Below are 22,140 nucleotides of genomic sequence, written 5' to 3' on the forward strand. Positions count from 1 at the left end.
GATCTGTCAAAATAGTAACAGGATGCAAAGTACCCTCCAATAAATGTCTCCACTCCTTTAAGGCCATTATAACCGCTAGGAGTTCCCTGTCACCAATGTCATATCTGCTTTCAGTACCTGACAATTTTTTGGAAAAGTATCCACAAGGATGTAATGGTTTATCTACACCCAACCTTTGGGACAGAACGGCACCTATACCTGTCTCAGAAGCGTCAACTTCGAGTAGGAAAGGTAGTGTAGTATCAGGGTGAACTAAAATTGGTGCGGAAGCAAACAGCTCCTTGAGTGTCTTAAAAGCCAGAAGTGCTTCAGTAGACCAATTCTTAGTATCAGCCCCTTGTTTGGTCATATTGGTGATGGGAGCAATGATAGAGGAGTATCCCTTAATGAAACGTCTGTAGTAATTGGAGAAACCAATAAATCTCTGGATAGCCTTGAGACCCTTAGGTAAAGGCCAATCTAATATGGATTGGAGGATCTCCGGATCCATTTCAAACCCCTCTCCAGAAATCACGTAACCAAGAAAGGTAGTTTGGGATTGGTCAAAGCTGCATTTCTCTAATTTGCAGTATAAGCCATGCTGAAGAAGTTTGTGTAAAACCCTTCTGACTTGTCCGTGGTGAGTTTCAATATCCCTGGAATGTATAAGTATATCATCAAGGTATACAATCACACAGTCATCTTGAAACTCCCTAAGAACCTCATTAATAAGGTCCTGAAATACCGCCGGGGCATTGCAGAGACCAAAAGGCATTACAGTATACTCATAGTGCCCATATCGAGTATTGAATGCAGTTTTCCACTCGTCTCCGTCGTGAATTCTCACCAAATTATAAGCACCTCTAAGGTCTAACTTAGTGAAAATCTTAGAACTTTTTAATCGATCAAAAAGCTCGGTGATCAAGGGAATCGGATATACATTTCTAATGGTTATCTTGTTAAGACCTCGGTAGTCAATGCAGGGTCTTAAAGTACCATCCTTCTTTTTAACAAAAAAAAATCCAGCCCCAGCAGGGGAGGAGGATCTTCTAATGAACCCCTTGTCTAGGTTTTCACGAATATACTCCTCTAGAACTAAGTTCTCATTCGTAGACAAAGGATATACATGACCCCTGGGGGGCATAGTACCAGAAAGTAAATTAATTTTGCAATCAAAAGGCCTATGTGGTGGTAAGGTAAGCCTTTCCTTTGTCAAATACTGCCTTTAAATCTTGATACAAGGACGGTATCTGTACTTTGGTAGAGTCGGTAGCGTTATTAAGTGCGTTGACACTACAGAGAGGTGACACTTTCTTTAAACAATTCTCTTGACAATCCTGACCCCACGAAACTATTTCCCCTGATCTCCAATCTATAACGGGGTTATGTCTCTTAAGCCAGGAGTATCCCAGGACTATGGGAACAGAAGGAGATGAAATGAGTAGTAGGGATATTTCCTCCTTGTGTAGAATACCAGTAGTTAAGTTAAGAGGTGTGGTCTCCCGGAAAATCACAGGCTCAACTAAAGGTCTACCATCAATGGCCTCAACAGCCAAGGGTGTCTTCCTTAACTGGGATGGGATAGTGTGTTTGGTGAGAAACTTTTGGTCGATAAAACTCTCAGCAGCGCCGGAGTCTATCAATGCCATAGTCTCTAAGGTTCCCTTTTCCCAAGTTAAAGAGACCGGTAATAGGAGTCTATGTTCTTTGTAGTTATGAGTAGAGGACAAAATCGAAACACCCAAGGTCTGTCCTCTAGAGAAACTTAGGTGCGAGCGTTTCCCGGACGACTGGGACAGCTCAAACGTACATGACCTCTGGCTCCACAATACATACACAGTCCCTCCCTTCTCCTGTACTGTCTCTCCTCCTCTGACAGACGAGTAAGGCCTAACTGCATAGGTTCTGAAACCTGTGGAGTTTTGGTTTCAGAAATTTGAAATGATGGTGCTAGTCTAAAGGAAGACCCACCAGTTCTATCTCGAGTATTCTGCCTCTCCCTTAGACGTTCGTCAATACGAGAGATAAAGGAAATTAAGTCTTCCAGGTTCTCGGGAAGCTCTTTTGTCGCTACCTCATCAAGTATTACATCGGATAATCCATTTAAAAATACGTCTATATAGGCCTGTTCATTCCATTTTACTTCTGCCGCCAAAGACCTGAACTCTAGTGCGTAATCCACAAGTGTTTGGTTGTCTTGTCTAAGGCGCAACAGTAATCTGGCTGCATTGACCCTCCTGCCAGGGGGATCAAAAGTTCTTTTAAAAGCAGCTACAAAGGCATTATAGTTATAGACTAATGGATTATCATTCTCCCACAACGGATTAGCCCATCTCAGAGCTTTCTCAATGAGTAAGGTAATAATAAATCCCACTTTTGCCCTATCAGTAGGGTAGGAACGGGGCTGTAGCTCGAAATGGATACTGATCTGGTTCAAAAACCCACGACACCTCTCAGGAGAACCAGCATAACGTACAGGTGGGGTAACTCGGGAAGAAGCACCTACAGTAGCTACCTCTAGCCCTGAACCCACAGAAGAAGCAGACGTATTACGCATCTCCTCGGGTGGATTAATAGGACGTGATAGCAGCACCTGTAGTGCTAGAGCCATCTGATCCATCCTATGATCCATGGCGTCAAACCTAGGATCAGGAGAACCAAGCTGACAATTTGTACCTGCAGGATCCATGGCCCTGTCGTAATGTCAGGATCGGGTCAGGGATCCAACACGCAGAGTACAAAGAGTAGCAGATACGTATACCGGTCCTTAGAATGGCCGGACTTAACGTAAAACTACGATAGAATGGTCAGAGACAAGCCGAGGTCGAGGGAACGAGAAGACAGGTAAGCGAGAGACAAGCCGGGTCAAGGATAACAGAAAGACAGGAGAGTAAATACCAAAGCCGGGTCAGAACCAAAAGGCAAGAGAATAACAGAGCACTGTGTGACTAGGCAGACTAGAACCACGACAGGGCAATGAGTAAATGAGAGAGCCACTGTTAAGTATCCTGGTTAGGGAGAGAAGACACGCCTCCGGCGAGTCCTGATTCGTCTCCAGAGATTTGAGTGACAGGACGTTCCGGGTTGGCGTCATGACGTCGACCTCCGGTCCTCCTGCTATAAAAGGAAGTGACTCCCTCGCGGCCGGCGTTTGCAAGACCGGGTGAACCGCGAGGAACCGAGGAGACATGCCGTCCGGACGGATAAACTTCTAAGTCTCTACCTCTCTCAGAGGTAGAGGCTTCAGGTACCCTGACAGATACTTGGTCATACGGCTGTTACTGAACCAATGATTGCCTTTGTAATCCAACAACGTCTGTACTGCGTGTGGGACTCGTACATAAAGTTCTTGACCCAGAGTGAGTTTATCGGCTTCAGCTACCAGCAGGGTGGCTGCCGCTACGGCTCTTAGACAAGGTGGAAGACCACTGGCCACTGCATCTATTTGCTTAGACATATAGGCAACAGGTCTTTGCCATGATCCCAAGTACTGTGTCAATACTCCCACAGCCATTCTTCTTTGCTCATGTACATATAAGTAGAATGGTCATGTGTGATCAGGTAGACCTAATGCTGGGGCACTCATCAAAGCCTTCTTCACATCTTCAAATGCCTTTTGCTGTTCTGGGGTCCAGAGGAAGGGATCGTGTTCTGTACCCTTGATAGCTGCATACAGAGGTTTAGCCAATATCGCATAACTGGGAATCCATATCTTACAGAAGCCTGCTGCCCCCAAGAACTCTCGCACTTGTCTTCTATTCTTGGGTATTGGTATTTGGCACACAGCCTCTTTTCTCTCTGGCCCCATTATTCTTTGACCTTCAGAGATATGGAATCCCAGATATTTGACAGTTGGCAGACACAACTGAGCCTTCTTCCTAGACACCTTGTATCCTGCCTTCCAGAGAATGTGTAGTAGATCGTGTGTTGCTTGCTGACATATTTCCCTTGTAACTGCGGCCATCAACAAATCATCTACATATTGTAATAGTACACACTCTCCTGGGATGGACTTGAAATCCAGTAAGTCTTGACTTAAAGCTGAACCAAATAGGGTAGGTGAATTTTTAAACCCTTGGGGCAGTCTTGTCCAAGTCATCTGGCGTTTCAAGCCCGTTACAGCATTTTCCCATTGGAAAGCGAAGATACATTGGCTTTCTGCAGAAATTCGGAGGCAAAAGAAGGCATCTTTGAGGTCTAAGACTGTAAAATAGGTAGCCCCGCCCGGAATTAAAGCAAGCAGGTTATACGGATTGGGCACAACTGGGTGTATACTTACAACCGCATCATTGACTGCTCTCAAGTCCTGCACAGGGCGATACTCATCTGTACCGGGCTTTTGAACAGGCAGCAATGGGGTGTTCCAGGGGGAAGTACAGAATTTTAGGATACCATACCGTATGAACTTATCCAGATAAGATTGAATATTCTTCTTAGCCTTCTGCGGGATATGATATTGCCGTAGGCTCACTGGATAAACCCCAAGTTTTAGTTCAATTCGAATGGGTGGAATATTGCGGGCCAGTCCTGGTGGGTTGTTCTCTGCCCAAACTCCTGGTATGTTGAATAAGGATTCATCACTCCTAGGGTTTTGGCTAGTCAACGCTGTATAAAGTCGCCACTCTTCTTCCTTTGGTACGGATAATGTCATAATACCTGAAGGTCCATTAAACTTGTTGTTCCATTGGGTAGGAACGTAATCTGTGCTTGTAGTTTGGATAGCAAATCACGTCCTAGCAATTGGACTGGACATTCAGGCATATAAAGGAATTGATGTTTCACTACGTGGCCTCCCAATGTACATTGTCGACTTTTAAGAACCGGTTTTGCAGCACTTCTTCCAGTTGCTCCTATTACGGTGATAGTTCTTCCAGATGGAGGAGCAACCAGGTCAGTCACCACCGAATGTTCAGCACCAGTATCAATCATGAATGCACTCCTTTTTCCCCCTATTGATACTTCGACCATAGGCTCCGCTCGGCCAAGGGGGATGGAGCCCGGTCGGTATCAATAGTCATCCATGACCGTGTCAGCCAATCCTACAAAGTCCCTGTCTTCTCTATCGCGGGATCTCTGCGCTGCGGGATAATATCTGTCTTCCCTAACACTACCTCTGTTATTACCATTACTCCCTCCGGGACCTCCTCTACCTCTCGCTCTACCTCTAAAGTTTCCATATCCTGCCCTGCTCCCTCTCATACTGCTCCCTTTTTGGACACTCGCTTCTCCAATGCCCTTCTTCTCTACAGTATGCGCACTGATTCCTACTCAGGGGTTCCCTTTTCCACTTGCTATCGCCTCTATCCGGGCCCCGTCTATCTCCGCCTGCGATCGCTACCGCTAGCATATCCGCCTTTTTACGCATCTTGCGCTCTTCCTCTTTCTTACTCTTTGATTCCCTGTTCATGTAAACCTTATTAGCTACCTCCATTAGTTGGGTGATGGACATTCCTACGAACCCTTCTAACTTTTCTAGCTTGCGCTTAATATCTCTGTATGCTTGGCTGACAAAGGCAGAGTTTACCATTCGGGAATTCTCAGGGGCTTCCGGATTAAAGGGGGTATACAAGCGGTATGCCTCCAATAATCGGTCATAAAAGACACTGGGCGGTTCATCACTTTTCTGTAACACCTCAGCTGTCTTAGACATATTTATGGCTTTCTTACCTCCGGCTTTCATGCCAGCAATTATAGCGTCTCTATAGGCTTTTAAATTAACCATATCTGCGCCATTAACATCCCATTCGGGATCAGCGTTAGGATAATGAGCTGTGGCCCATGCTGCTGGATTAGCTTGGTTTAATGTACGGGCTTCTTCTTCCAGCGCTTGAATGGCAGCTTGGTTTATCCTAGTCCTCTCCTCGTTGTTAAACAATGTCATTAGTAATTGCTGGCAATCAGCCCAAGTAGGATTATGCGTCTGGACTATTGAGGTGAACAGGTCGGTCATGGCTTGTGGTTTGTCAGTGTACGAGGAATTATGGGTTTTCCAATTTAAGAGATCGGTAGTTGTGAACGGGACGTATACGAAGACTGAGTCAGCATATACCATTTGACCTTCATCATTAAGGTGTGCTGCGCCGGGAGCCAAACGAAGTGGCATTTGATAATGTCTAGGTTTTAGGGTACCAGTCAGTTGTCGGGTTAGTATAGGGGTTCGTTGAGGTGCGTCGGTTAGGGGTTCCATTCGAGGGGAAGTAAGGCATGGGGATGTGGAAGCGTTATTGTGGGGAAGGTCGGTGAATAAAATATTCCGGGCCGGGCTAGAGGAAGCCTGACCGGAAGCTTGATATGGCGCCAAATCAGGATATGTGGTTTTAACGGGGGTTGGTACCGGAAGGGGAGGTTTAGCAATGAGGGGGATGGATTCTGAACTTGAGGAGGAAGTAGATGGGGACAACGGGGAAAGGGGTGTAGAACTTCCTGTATCACTTCCCCTTCCTCTTCCTGAGGAGGAGTAAGGGGGAGGCATAAGGATTTCGGACTCAGGGGGCGTGTCCAAAATGGGCGTAACCATGGCCCTAGTGGACAAACGAGTCCTGGCCACCATGAGGCGACATTGCTCCTCGTGGCATACTCGGATCCATCTTGGCGAGTCATTTACGGCCTGCCTCCAACAATCAATGTATGGAAACTGTCCGTAAAGTTCAGGCCTACCTGATACAGCCACATGTACACGCTGTACCCGATTTGGATCTAAACTGCCACGTGGCGGCCATGCGGCAACCAAAGTAGGCCATTCCCTAGTGCATAATGTAATCAAACGTACAGAAGACATTTTAACCCCAAAATCACATTTTGTAAATCCCTTTTTAAAATTCTTTAACATACATCCCAAGGGATCCAAAATCGTCGAGTCCGACGCGCCCATACTTAGCAATGGAGCGTCGTTTCCAACGAATACTATACACGCACTCTATTCAACAGTCACACCCGTTCCCTCGGCAACAGCACCACGTGGTACAGTTACCAAGTGAAACGTACACAATAAAAACACTCAAGGAATTCCCGTACACACACAGCTGTTACACCAGTCACTAAATAATAGATACTATGCCCTTTGGCGAAACTATACAGTCACCCACGCTATAATTCCCTATATATGAATTACCCGTCTATAACATACCCCAGGAACATCTTCTTTACAAACAGTAGTTACAGTACGGTTAGCATAGGTCAAAGTACAATTTAAGGTCACAGTACAATTAATAGTGGTTATGGTGTCAGACATGCAATAGACGACAAGTATTAGTATTCATATACAGTGTCAGTAAATATACAGGGTTATGGTACTGTGCGCTATAATACAGTTACACACTATTCACACTCTCGCTAGACGGCGGAGCTCACGCTATCTAACAAGATATACACGCTACTAAACAATCTTTAACACATATACAATTCCCAACTAATCTATTGGTCAGTACCTTGATGGACTACCTAAAACTATCTACATCCGTTTTGGTTAGCCACACTGCCCAAGCACCACATTTAGCGAACTAGAGGGCGGAATTTACAACAGAACCCTCTTAGTCTATCTACTCTATCAAAAGTCTAGTGGGTTCCAAATTTACACGCCTTCCCACTTAGCCAAGATAGGTTGAGAGCTAGCGGACCGAATTTACACAGACGCCGCTTAGTCTCCCGGTCCCTCCGACCTAGCGAACAAATTGTACACCCTAGAACGCTAGTCTAGACAAGACACCGGTGTCCGGCTAGGGCTATTTACACAGAACCCCGCCTGACTCCAAACCAAATTAAACGGTCTTACTAAAGAGCGTTCAATTGAGCGGTGCGCCTTCGCTCCTTCCCTCCGACAGAGGGGGCAGATTCCGTACACAAATAACCCCTTATGGGCCTACCGCACAATCGGTATACCCCTAGTGGGTCCGCCGTCTAAAACAGCGGTCGTCTTACCTCCTCGTTCCTGAACCTGAGTTCACACTCATCGACGGGGACACCCCAGCACTTACTACGAAGAGGCCGATGATCTCCTGGACAACAGACCAGTGGCGCCGAGACGAAGGGAGGTCCACGCAGAAGTTCAGGGGTGCAGCCGTAGAGAACGTGGGCAAAGATAGACCGTCTCACGCCTCTGCTTCTCAGCTACCGTTGAACGATGAGCCGGGGCCAATGCACCAAATGATACCGGAGAAACTGACGGAAGCCAAGCACAGAGAGATGGACACAGGTTTCTTCAGGAAGGAAGAGATTCTTTATTCGGTTCACCGATCGGGACTCAGAGTGACTAGTGTCACCAAAATACAACAAGTTCTGAGCCCCGGACAATAGTGCAGGCTCCTTATATAGGCACATAACTCCTCCAATATTAAGCTCCACCCGCACATTCTCATAACCAATCAAAACGAACAAGAACTAACTTCCTGCTTGACCGCATGGCTTGTCCAGCACAATGGAGGAGGGGAATACTACATCCTCTATTCTCGCACATGCTCCGTACACTAGTGATCGTATCTTTGCCACGTGCAACCGACCGACCGATACGTCAGCATATGCACGTACACATGCCACGTGGTAATCTCGGCCTACTAAATTTATTTTTACCGAGATTCCACCACAATGCAAAGGTGTTTGCTTTAAGCAAATACCACAACCAATTGGTACCATTAATGTTCCTATTGCACCTCCCTTGACCACACAGATACCGCCACAGTATATGGATTTAAAAGAGGTATTTAACAAGGTCCAGTCAGAGGGGTTACCCCCACATAGACCTTATGACTGTACCATAAATTTATTACCAGGGACTATGCCTCCCAAGGGAGGAGTATATGCTTTGTCCCCCCAGGAAAATCTTTGTTTGGAAGAATATATAAAGGATGCTCTCAGGAAGGGTCATATCCGTAGATCCTCCTCACCGGCCGGGGCTGGGTTCTTCTTTGTCTCTAAAAAAGAGGGAGACCTACGCCCCTGTATCGATTACAGGGGTTTGAATAGGATTACTATAAAAAAATGCCTACCCTATTCCCCTTATATCAGAGCTGTTTGACAGATTAAAGGGAGCTCGAGTCTTCACTAAGCTCGATCTCCGAAGTGCGTACAATCTAGTCAGGATTAAGGACAGTCACGAATGGATGACCGCATTTAACACAAGAATGGGACATTACGAATACCTGGTTATGCCGTTTGGATTATGTAACGTTCCAGCGGTATTCCAGGATTTTATTAATGATGTCCTAAGAGAGTACCTTCACATGTTCGTTCTGGTGTACCTGGACGACATTCTCATCTATTCCCCAGACCTAGAGACACATCACGAACATGTGAGAGTTGTACTTAAAACCCTGTTACAGAACGGTCTTTACTGTAAACTGGAGAAATGCCAGTTTGACCAAACGGAGAAACAATTCCTTGGATACGTTATATCTCCGTCTGGTTTCCAGATGGATCCCCGCAAGCTGGAGGCAGTCTTACAGTGGCCGTGTCCCAAGCGCCTTAAAGCTACTCAACGCTTTATAGGTTTTGCGAATTACTACCGCAAATTCATAAAGGGATTTTCTTCCGTAATTTCTCCTATAACTAATTTAACCAAAAAAGGAGCAAATTGTATATCTTGGCCCAAAGAAGCAAGAGAGGCATTTGAACAGTTAAAATCTTTATTTTCCTCAGCACCTGTCCTGACCCATCCTGATCCAACCAAACCGTTTATCCTAGAAGTGGATGCGTCAGAGACAGGAGTTGGAGCCATTCTGTCTCAGAGAGAAAGCCCTGATACGCCTTTACATTCTTGTGGATTTTACTCTCGCAAACTCACACCTGCAGAGAAGAATTATGACATAGGGAATAGGGAACTTTTGCCCATTGTACTTGCCCTTAAGGAATGGAGGCAAAGAGCTACTTTTGATCTTTACTGATCATAAGAATTTGGCTTATATTGGGGACGCTAAGAGACCTCTCGTCAGGCTAGATGGTCATTGTTCCTCTCCCGATTCAATTTCGTAATTACGTATAGGCCTGGAACTAAAAACACCAAGGCAGATGCACTTTCTAGGCAGTTTGAGACAGAATAAGTTCCTGAACAAGAGATATATCCTATTATACCTCCTGAATGCCTCATTGCCACTACAGTTTCCGAAGTGTCTTCTCCACTCTTCTGTGCCATAATAGCAGATCAAACTCAGGCACCCTTGGGAAAACCTCCGGACAAACTGTATGTGTCACCTCCGTTCAGAAAAAAGGTACTAGATTTATTCCATGACAACCTCACAGCGGGTCATCCTGGAGTCCATAAAACCCTCTCTGCTATCTCCAGGAGGTTTTGGTGGCCTGCTCTTAGGAACAATATCAAAGATTATGTTGGGGCATGTCAAATATGTGCCGTTTCTAAAGTTCCTCCTAGATCGCCCCCTGGGCTGTTACAACCACTACCCATACCTAATGCTCCATGGACCCATTTAGCCATGGATTTCATTGTGGATCTACCCAGTTCAAACGGGTTTAATACAGTCCTTATGGTTATCGAAGATGGCACATTTTATCCCTCTTAAAAAATTACCATCTGCTCAAGATCTAGTTCAAATATTCTTGAGAGAGATCTTTCGGTTGCACGGTGTACCCAAAAGCATAGTATCTGACAGAGGTACCCAGTTTATTTCTAGGTTTTGGCGTTCCTTTTGTAAACAATTGGGCATCGAACTCTCCTTTTCGTCAGCGTATCACCCTCAAACAAATGGAGCAGCAGAGAGGGCGAATCAGTCTTTAGAAGCCTATTTACGTTGCTTTATCAATGCCAATCAGTCTAACTGGTATGAGCTCTTACCCATGGCTGAGTTCGCCAGGAACAACGCGACTCATGAATCTTCTAATCATAGTCCATTCTTTGTAAATCAGGGTTTTCACCCCACTGTTTTCCCTTCTGAATTCTCAGACATGGACACCCCAGCTTTGAACACCCGTTTAGAATCAATTCATGATACTTGGGATTCTGTCCATTCAGCTCTGCAAAAGGCTTTGTTACATGCAAAGGTCCAAGCTGACAAGAAACGGGGTGCTAATCCTGTCTATCTTCCAGGGGACAGGGTGTGGCTCTCCACAAGACATATCAAACTTAGGGTTCCGACCATGAAATTTGCTCCTCGGTACATAGGTCCTTTTCGAGTCATCCGACGTATCAATCCAGTGACCTATTCCTTGGCACTTCCTGCTCATATGAGGATTGCAAATACTTTTCATGTGTCTCTACTCAAGCCCCTTACTTGCAATCGATACACCAGGATATCCACACCTCCTCCACCCTTGGTAGTGGGTGACCAAGAAGAATACGAAGTTCGTTCTATCATGGACTCCAAAATGTCCAGAGGTGTCTTGTCCTATCTTGTTGACTGGAAGGGTTATGGTCCCGAGGAACGTTGTTGGGTTCCTGCTGACCGGGTTCATGCGCCCCGTCTTGTCCGGACGTTTCACAACTGCTTTCCTCTTAAGCCGGGTCCTTCCCGCCCGGTGCGCGGTCTTCGAGTGGGGGGTACTGTTGCGGTCACCGGCCCGCCAAGCCTCACCGCCGTGCCCGACCGGCACGACCGCGCCGACAACACGAGCTTACCTGCTCGTCGGCGAGCCGGGAACCGCTCAATCAGTTCTTCCGGTCATCACGCCCGAATCCAACATGGCGCCGACCGCGTGGTCGCGTCTATGGATAGCCCCGCCCCCGAGAGTTATACCAACGTGTGCGTGACGTCACGACGTCAACGCACACGCACGTTTTGGGGTCAGAGGTCGCCCTCTGACCAATCACAGCTTAGAGAGGGGTATTTAAACCCCTAATTCACCCCAGTACTTTGCCCTGTCGTGGTTTCCGTTTCCTGGTTTCCTGAGAGTGCTATTTTCGTGTTTCTGATTTCCTGGTATCCTGATCTTGGCTTTTCCCTGGTTATTCCGATTTTCTGGTTTCCCTGACTTGGCTTGTTTAAACGGTATTGAGTATTTTCTGGCTTCCTTGACCTCGGCTTTCCGTTTGACCATTCTCTGTCTCTAGCGTATTAGTCCGGCCATTCTAAGGTCCGGTTTACGCTCTGTCCTGTCATTTCCCTTTCCTTTTTTATGTATATGGTTACATAGTTTCTGTGTGCTGGACCACACTAGTAGTCGTGACAGGCAGTGTATCCTGCAGGGAGTGGAGACAATGGGTCTCACTCCCCAACAGCAGTGTATCCTGCAGGGAGTGGAGACAATGGGTCTCACTCCCCAACAGCAGTGCATCCTACAGGGAGAGGAGACAACCGATCTCTCCCTCCCCTCTGCCTGTGATATAATAACTGAAGACAATGTACTAATTCAATTAACTCTAACAGGAAAAACATATTTTTACAAAGTCTTAAAAACACCCCAAAACATAACATACCCCATAAGTCTGATATCCCCCGATAGCCCTGATCTGGGTGAACAAAATATCAAAAAATCACCCAGATCAGAGCAGGGGTTCAAAAGTTTCATGGAAGTCTCTTTTTTTAAAAAAAATTCTTTATTTTTGTAGTGCGCATAAACGATACAGGCAGGTCTGAGGTGCCCCGAAAGCAATCCTCTGACTGTTCCCACGCGTAACATGCGGTGCGAATGGTTAACAGGCACAAATTTTATATTTAAACATGCGTAAGTACTACAACAGTGATGCCACGCTTGTTAATGTGAATAAAGCCTGTAGGCAGGCTTGGGTTGTGCATGGGTTAGGTTCACTAGTGAGGATTGACACAAATGTTGCAGTGTGAAAATGCTTGGTACGGCTCTCTGCTAGAGCATATGTGTCTGATAAGTGTGTAGCTGGTTGCTTGTTTATAGTAAAAGTAAGGTCGCCTGTAGCAATGCTATTGGTGTTAAAGGTAAGAAATGTATAATCTGGAAGCAGTATAACTCATAAGTAGTGATGTACCGAACTGTTCGCTGGCGAATAGTTCCCGGCGAACATAGCGTGTTCGCGTTCGCCACGGCGGGCGAACACATGCGTGGTTCGATCCGCCCCCTATTCGTCATCATTGAATAAACTTTGACCCTGTGCCTCACAGTCAGCAGACACATTCCAGCAAATTAGCAGCAGACCCTCCCTTCCAGACCCTCCCACCTCCTGTACAGCATCCATTTTAGATTAATTCTGAAGCTGCATTCTTAGATAGAGGAGGGAAAGTGTAGCTGCTCATTTGATTGGGACATTGAGAGCTAGGCTAGGGTATTCAGTGTTCACTACAGTCCTGAAGGACTCATCTGATCTCTGCTGTAAGGACAGCACCCCAAAAAGTCCTTTTTAGGGCTAGAACATCAGTCTGCTTTTTTTTTTTCCCTGTGTAATGTAATTGCAGTTGCCTGCCTGCCAGCTTCTGTGTCAGGCTCACAGTGGATACTGTGACCACTTGTCCAGTGCCACCACTCATATCTAGTGTCACAAAAGCTTAAGCTTGCATTTAAAAACAAAAAAAAATTTATTCACTGTAATAGATCGAATAGCAGTTAGTTGTCTGCAAGCGTCTGGGTGTCAGGCCTTCAGCGTGTACTCTGCCAACCTCTGCCAGTGTACTTTGCCACTCATATCTGGTGTCAAAATAGCGTGCCTTTAAAAATAAAAAAGTTTTTTCACTGTAAGCTAATAGCAGTTAGTTGTCTGCAAGCGTCTGGGTGTCAGGCCTTCAGCGTATACTCTGCCAACCTCTGCCAGTGCACTTTGCGACTCATATCTGGTGTCAATATAGCGTGCCTTTAAAAAGAAAAAAGTTTTTCACTGTGAGCTAATAGCAGTCAGTGTCCTTAAAGCGGGTGTCAGGCCTTCAGCGTGTACTCTGCCAACCTCTGCAAGTGTACTTTGCCACTCATAACTGGTGTCACAATAGTGTGCCTTTAAAAAGAAAAAAAGTTTTTCACTGTAAGCTAATAGTAGTCAGTGTCCTTAAAGCGGGTGTCAGGCCTTCAGCGTGTACTCTGCCAACCTCTGCAAGTGCACTTTAACACTCATATCTGGTGTCACTATAGCGTGCCTTTAAAAAGAAAATAAGTTTTTCACTGTAAGCTAATAGCAGTTAGTTGTCTGCAAGTGTCTGGGTGTCAGGCCTTAAGCGTGTACTCTGCCAACCTCTGCCAGTGTACTTTGCCACTCATATCTGGTGTCACAATAGCGTGCCTTTAAAAAGAAAAAAGTTTTTTCACTGTAAGCTAATAGCAGTTAGTTGTCTGCAAGCGTCTGGGTTTCAGTCCTTCAGCGTGTACTCTGCCAACCTCTGCCAGTGTACTTTGCCACTCATATCTGGTGTCACAATAGCGTGCCTTTAAAAAGAAAAAAAGTTTTTCACTGTAAGCTAATAGCAGTCAGTGTCCTTCAAGCGGGTGTCAGGCCTTCAGTGTGTACTCTGCCAACCTCTGCCAGTGTACTTTGCCACTCATATCTGGTGTCACAATAGCGTGCCTTTAAAAAAAAAAAAGTTTTTCACTGTAAGCTAATAGCAGTCAGTGTCCTTAAAGCGGGTGTCAGGCCTTCAGCGTGTACTCTGCCAACCTCTGCAAGTGCACTTTGCCACTCATATCTGGTGTCAGAATAGCGTGCCTTTAAAAAGATAAAAGTTTTTCACTGTAAGCTAATAGCAGTCAGTGTCCTTAAAGCGGGTGTCAGGCCTTCAGCGTGTACTCTGCCAACCTCTGCAAGTGCACTTTGCCACTCATATCTGGTGTCACTATAGCGTGCCTTTAAAAAGAAAACAAGTTTTTCACTGTAAGCTAATAGCAGTTAGTTGTCTGCAAGCGTCTGGGTGTCAGGCCTTAAGCGTGTACTCTGCCAACCTCTGCCAGTGTACTTTGCCACTCATATCTGGTGTCACAATAGCGTGCCTTTAAAAAGAAAAAAGTTTTTTCACTGTAAGCTAATAGCAGTTAGTTGTCTGCAAGCGTCTGGGTGTCAGTCCTTCAGCGTGTACTCTGCCAACCTCTGCAAGTGTACTTTGCCACTCATATCTGGTGTCACAATAGCGTGCCTTTAAAAAGAAAAAAAAGTTTTTCACTGTAAGCTAATAGCAGTCAGTGTCCTTAAAGCGGGTGTCAGGCCTTCAACGTGTACTCTGCCAACCTCTGCAAGTGCACTTTGCCACTCATATCTGGTGTCACTATAGCGTGCCTTTAAAAAGAAAAAAAGTTTTTCACTGTAAGCTAATAGTAGTCAGTGTCCTTAAAGCGGGTGTCAGGCCTTCAGCGTGTACTCTGCCAACCTCTGCAAGTGCACTTTAACACTCATATCTGGTGTCACTATAGCGTGCCTTTAAAAAGAAAATAAGTTTTTCACTGTAAGCTAATAGCAGTTAGTTGTCTGCAAGTGTCTGGGTGTCAGGCCTTAAGCGTGTACTCTGCCAACCTCTGCCAGTGTACTTTGCCACTCATATCTGGTGTCACAATAGCGTGCCTTTAAAAAGAAAAAAGTTTTTTCACTGTAAGCTAATAGCAGTTAGTTGTCTGCAAGCGTCTGGGTTTCAGTCCTTCAGCGTGTACTCTGCCAACCTCTGCCAGTGTACTTTGCCACTCATATCTGGTGTCACAATAGCGTGCCTTTAAAAAGAAAAAAAGTTTTTCACTGTAAGCTAATAGCAGTCAGTGTCCTTCAAGCGGGTGTCAGGCCTTCAGTGTGTACTCTGCCAACCTCTGCCAGTGTACTTTGCCACTCATATCTGGTGTCACAATAGCGTGCCTTTAAAAAAAAAAAAGTTTTTCACTGTAAGCTAATAGCAGTCAGTGTCCTTAAAGCGGGTGTCAGGCCTTCAGCGTGTACTCTGCCAACCTCTGCAAGTGCACTTTGCCACTCATATCTGGTGTCAGAATAGCGTGCCTTTAAAAAGATAAAAGTTTTTCACTGTAAGCTAATAGCAGTCAGTGTCCTTAAAGCGGGTGTCAGGCCTTCAGCGTGTACTCTGCCAACCTCTGCAAGTGCACTTTGCCACTCATATCTGGTGTCACTATAGCGTGCCTTTAAAAAGAAAACAAGTTTTTCACTGTAAGCTAATAGCAGTTAGTTGTCTGCAAGCGTCTGGGTGTCAGGCCTTAAGCGTGTACTCTGCCAACCTCTGCCAGTGTACTTTGCCACTCATATCTGGTGTCACAATAGCGTGCCTTTAAAAAGAAAAAAGTTTTTTCACTGTAAGCTAATAGCAGTTAGTTGTCTGCAAGCGTCTGGGTGTCAGTCCTTCAGCGTGTACTCTGCCAACCTCTGCAAGTGTACTTTGCCACTCATATCTGGTGTCACAATAGCGTGCCTTTAAAAAGAAAAAAAAGTTTTTCACTGTAAGCTAATAGCAGTCAGTGTCCTTAAAGCGGGTGTCAGGCCTTCAACGTGTACTCTGCCAACCTCTGCAAGTGCACTTTGCCACTCATATCTGGTGTCACTATAGCGTGCCTTTAAAAAGAAAAAAAGTTTTTCACTGTAAGCTAATAGTAGTCAGTGTCCTTAAAGCGGGTGTCAGGCCTTCAGCGTGTACTCTGCCAACCGCTGCAAGTGCACTTTGCCACTCATATCTGGTGTCACTATAGCGTGTCTTTAAAAAGAAAAAAAGTTTTTCACTGTAAGCTAAGAGCAGTCAGTGTCCTTAAAGCGGGTGTCAGGCCTTCAGAGTGTGCTCTTCCAACCTCTGCAAGTGCACTTTGCCACTCATATCTGGTGTCACAATAGCGTGCCTTTAAAAAGAAAAAAGTTTTTCACTGTAAGCTAATAGCAGTCAGTGTCCTTCAAGCGGGTGTGTCAGGCCTTCAGCGTGTACTCTGCCAACCGCTGCCAGTGTACTTTGCCACTCATATCTGGTGTCACAATAGCGTGCCTTTAAAAAGAAAAAAAAGTTTTTCACTGTAAGCTAATAGCAGTCAGTGTCCTTCAAGCGGGTGTCAGGCCTTCAGTGTGTACTCTGCCAACCTCTGCCAGTGTACTTTGCCACTCATATCTGGTGTCACAATAGCGTGCCTTTAAAAAGAAAAAAAGTTTTTCACTGTAAGTTAATAGCAGTCAGTGTCCTTAAAGCGGGTGTCAGGCCTTCAGCGTGTACTCTGCCAACCTCTGCAAGTGCACTTTGCCACTCATATCGGGTGTCACTATAGCGTGCCTTTAAAAAGAAAAAAAAGTTTTTCACTGTAAGCTAATAGCAGTCAGTGTCCTTCAAGCGGGTGTCAGGCCTTCAGTGTGTACTCTGCCAACCTCTGCCAGTGTACTTTGCCACTCATATCTGGTGTCACAATAGCGTGCCTTTAAAAAGAAAAAAAGTTTTTCACTGTAAGCTAAGAGCAGCCAGTGTCCTTAAAGCGGGTGTCAGGCCTTCAGCGTGTGCTCTGCCAACCTCTGCAAGTGCACTTTGCCACTCATATCTGGTGTCACTATAGCGTGCCTTTAAAAAGAAAACAAGTTTTTCACTGTAAGCTAATAGCAGTTAGTTGTCTGCAAGCGTCTGGGTGTCAGTCCTTCAGCGTGTACTCTGCCAACCTCTGCAAGTGTACTTTGCCACTCATATCTGGTGTCACAATAGCGTGCCTTTAAAAAGAAAAAAAAGTTTTTCACTGTAAGCTAATAGCAGTCAGTGTCCTTAAAGCGGGTGTCAGGCCTTCAGCGTGTACTCTGCCAACCTCTGCAAGTGCACTTTGCCACTCATATCTGGTGTCACTATAGCGTGCCTTTAAAAAGAAAAAAAGTTTTTCACTGTAAGCTAATAGTAGTCAGTGTCCTTAAAGCGGGTGTCAGGCCTTCAGCGTGTACTCTGCCAACCTCTGCAAGTGCACTTTGCCACTCATATCTGGTGTCACTATAGCGTGCCTTTAAAAAGAAAAAAAGTTTTTCACTGTAAGCTAATAGTAGTCAGTGTCCTTAAAGCGGGTGTCAGGCCTTCAGCGTGTACTCTGCCAACCTCTGCCAGTGTACTTTGCCACTCATATCTGGTGTCACAATAGCGTGCCTTTAAAAAGAAAAAAGTTTTTCACTGTAAGCTAATAGCAGTCAGTGTCCTTCAAGCGGGTGTGTCAGGCCTTCAGCGTGTACTCTGCCAACCGCTGCCAGTGTACTTTGCCACTCATATCTGGTGTCACAATAGCGTGCCTTTAAAAAGAAAAAAAAGTTTTTCACTGTAAGCTAATAGCAGTCAGTGTCCTTCAAGCGGGTGTCAGGCCTTCAGTGTGTACTCTGCCAACCTCTGCCAGTGTACTTTGCCACTCATATCTGGTGTCACAATAGCGTGCCTTTAAAAAGAAAAAAAAGTTTTTCACTGTAAGCTAATAGTAGTCAGTGTCCTTAAAGCGGGTGTCAGGCCTTCAGCGTGTACTCTGCCAACCTCTGCAAGTGCACTTTGCCACTCATATCTGGTGTCACTATAGCGTGCCTTTAAAAAGAAAAAAAGTTTTTCACTGTAAGCTAATAGTAGTCAGTGTCCTTAAAGCGGGTGTCAGGCCTTCAGCGTGTACTCTGCCAACCTCTGCCAGTGTACTTTGCCACTCATATCTGGTGTCACAATAGCGTGCCTTTAAAAAGAAAAAAGTTTTTCACTGTAAGCTAATAGCAGTCAGTGTCCTTCAAGCGGGTGTGTCAGGCCTTCAGCGTGTACTCTGCCAACCGCTGCCAGTGTACTTTGCCACTCATATCTGGTGTCACAATAGCGTGCCTTTAAAAAGAAAAAAAAGTTTTTCACTGTAAGCTAATAGCAGTCAGTGTCCTTCAAGCGGGTGTCAGGCCTTCAGTGTGTACTCTGCCAACCTCTGCCAGTGTACTTTGCCACTCATATCTGGTGTCACAATAGCGTGCCTTTAAAAAGAAAAAAAGTTTTTCACTGTAAGCTAATAGCAGTCAGTGTCCTTAAAGCGGGTGTCAGGCCTTCAGCGTGTACTCTGCCAACCTCTGCCAGTGTACTTTGCCACTCATATCTGGTGTCACAATAGCGTGCCTTTAAAAAGAAAAAAAAGTTTTTCACTGTAAGCTAATAGCAGTCAGTGTCCTTAAAGCGGGTGTCAGGCCTTCAGCGTGTACTCTGCCAACCTCTGCAAGTGCACTTTGCCACTCATATCTGGTGTCACTATAGCGTGCCTTTAAAAAGAAAAAAAGTTTTTCACTGTAAGCTAATAGTAGTCAGTGTCCTTAAAGCGGGTGTCAGGCCTTCAGCGTGTACTCTGCCAACCTCTGCAAGTGCACTTTGCCACTCATATCTGGTGTCACTATAGCGTGCCTTTAAAAAGAAAAAAAGTTTTTCACTGTAAGCTAATAGTAGTCAGTGTCCTTAAAGCGGGTGTCAGGCCTTCAGCGTGTACTCTGCCAACCTCTGCCAGTGTACTTTGCCACTCATATCTGGTGTCACAATAGCGTGCCTTTAAAAAGAAAAAAGTTTTTCACTGTAAGCTAATAGCAGTCAGTGTCCTTCAAGCGGGTGTGTCAGGCCTTCAGCGTGTACTCTGCCAACTGCTGCCAGTGTACTTTGCCACTCATATCTGGTGTCACAATAGCGTGCCTTTAAAAAGAAAAAAAAGTTTTTCACTGTAAGCTAATAGCAGTCAGTGTCCTTCAAGCGGGTGTCAGGCCTTCAGTGTGTACTCTGCCAACCTCTGCCAGTGTACTTTGCCACTCATATCTGGTGTCACAATAGCGTGCCTTTAAAAAGAAAAAAAGTTTTTCACTGTAAGCTAATAGCAGTCAGTGTCCTTAAAGCGGGTGTCAGGCCTTCAGCGTGTACTCTGCCAACCTCTGCCAGTGTACTTTGCCACTCATATCTGGTGTCACAATAGCGTGCCTTTAAAAAGAAAAAAAATTTTTCACTGTAAGCTAATAGCAGTCAGTGTCCTTAAAGCGGGTGTCAGGCCTTCAGCGTGTACTCTGCCAACCTCTGCAAGTGCACTTTGCCACTCATATCGGGTGTCACTATAGCGTGCCTTTAAAAAGAAAAAAAGTTTTTCACTGTAAGCTAAGAGCAGCCAGTGTCCTTAAAGCGGGTGTCAGGCCTTCAGCGTGTGCTCTGCCAACCTCTGCAAGTGCACTTTGCCACTCATATCTGGTGTCACTATAGCGTGCCTTTAAAAAGAAAAAAAGTTTTTCACTGTAAGCTAATAGCAGTTAATTGTCTGCAAGCGTCTGGGTGTCAGGCCTTAAGCGTGTACTCTGCCAACCTCTGCCAGTGTACTTTGCCACTCATATCTGGTGTCACAATAGTGTGCCTTTAAAAAGAAAAAAAGTTTTTCACTGTAAGCTAATAGCAGTCAGTGTCCTTAAAGCGGGTGTCAGGCCTTCAACGTGTACTCTGCCAACCTCTGCAAGTGCACTTTGCCACTCATATCTGGTGTCACTATAGCGTGCCTTTAAAAAGAAAAAAAGTTTTTCACTGTAAGCTAATAGTAGTCAGTGTCCTTAAAGCGGGTGTCAGGCCTTCAGCGTGTACTCTGCCAACCGCTGCAAGTGCACTTTGCCACTCATATCTGGTGTCACTATAGCGTGTCTTTAAAAAGAAAAAAAGTTTATCACTGTAAGCTAAGAGCAGTCAGTGTCCTTAAAGCGGGTGTCAGGCCTTCAGAGTGTGCTCTTCCAACCTCTGCAAGTGCACTTTGCCACTCATATCTGGTGTCACAATAGCGTGCCTTTAAAAAGAAAAAAGTTTTTCACTGTAAGCTAATAGCAGTCAGTGTCCTTCAAGCGGGTGTGTCAGGCCTTCAGCGTGTACTCTGCCAACCGCTGCCAGTGTACTTTGCCACTCATATCTGGTGTCACAATAGCGTGCCTTTAAAAAGAAAAAAAAGTTTTTCACTGTAAGCTAATAGCAGTCAGTGTCCTTCAAGCGGGTGTCAGGCCTTCAGTGTGTACTCTGCCAACCTCTGCCAGTGTACTTTGCCACTCATATCTGGTGTCACAATAGCGTGCCTTTAAAAAGAAAAAAAGTTTTTCACTATAAGTTAATAGCAGTCAGTGTCATTAAAGCGGGTGTCAGGCCTTCAGCGTGTACTCTGCCAACCTCTGCAAGTGCACTTTGCCACTCATATCGGGTGTCACTATAGCGTGCCTTTAAAAAGAAAAAAAGTTTTTCACTGTAAGCTAAGAGCAGCCAGTGTCCTTAAAGCGGGTGTCAGGCCTTCAGCGTGTGCTCTGCCAACCTCTGCAAGTGCACTTTGCCACTCATATCTGGTGTCACTATAGCGTGCCTTTAAAAAGAAAACAAGTTTTTCACTGTAAGCTAATAGCAGTTAGTTGTCTGCAAGCGTCTGGGTGTCAGTCCTTCAGCGTGTACTCTGCCAACCTCTGCAAGTGTACTTTGCCACTCATATCTGGTGTCACAATAGCGTGCCTTTAAAAAGAAAAAAAAGTTTTTCACTGTAAGCTAATAGCAGTCAGTGTCCTTAAAGCGGGTGTCAGGCCTTCAGCGTGTACTCTGCCAACCTCTGCAAGTGCACTTTGCCACTCATATCTGGTGTCACTATAGCGTGCCTTTAAAAAGAAAAAAAGTTTTTCACTGTAAGCTAATAGTAGTCAGTGTCCTTAAAGCGGGTGTCAGGCCTTCAGCGTGTACTCTGCCAACCTCTGCAAGTGCACTTTGCCACTCATATCTGGTGTCACTATAGCGTGCCTTTAAAAAGAAAAAAAGTTTTTCACTGTAAGCTAATAGTAGTCAGTGTCCTTAAAGCGGGTGTCAGGCCTTCAGCGTGTACTCTGCCAACCGCTGCCAGTGTACTTTGCCACTCATATCTGGTGTCACAATAGCGTGCCTTTAAAAAGAAAAAAAAAGTTTTTCACTGTAAGCTAATAGCAGTCAGTGTCCTTCAAGCGGGTGTCAGGCCTTCAGTGTGTACTCTGCCAACCTCTGCCAGTGTACTTTGCCACTCATATCTGGTGTCACAATAGCGTGCCTTTAAAAAGAAAAAAGTTTTTCACTGTAAGCTAATATCAGTCAGTGTCCTTAAAGCGGGTGTCAGGCCTTCAGCGTGTACTCTGCCAACCTCTGCCAGTGTACTTTGCCACTCATATCTGGTGTCACAATAGCGTGCCTTTAAAAAGAAAAAAAATTTTCACTGTAAGCTAATAGCAGTCAGTGTCCTTAAAGCGGGTGTCAGGCCTTCAGCGTGTACTCTGCCAACCTCTGCAAGTGCACTTTGCCACTCATATCGGGTGTCACTATAGCGTGCCTTTAAAAAGAAAAAAAGTTTTTCACTGTAAGCTAAGAGCAGCCAGTGTCCTTAAAGCGGGTGTCA

At 45.4% G+C, this 22,140-nt stretch overlaps 1 pseudogene; it reads right to left on the minus strand.

The window, feature by feature from the left end:
• Positions 1 to 22,140, minus strand: part of LOC134612220 (uncharacterized) — a 116,681-nt pseudogene that overhangs the window by 10,003 nt on the left and 84,538 nt on the right.

Source organism: Pelobates fuscus, chromosome 5 (assembly GCF_036172605.1).
Source record: "Pelobates fuscus isolate aPelFus1 chromosome 5, aPelFus1.pri, whole genome shotgun sequence".
NCBI classification, from domain to species: domain Eukaryota; kingdom Metazoa; phylum Chordata; class Amphibia; order Anura; family Pelobatidae; genus Pelobates; species Pelobates fuscus.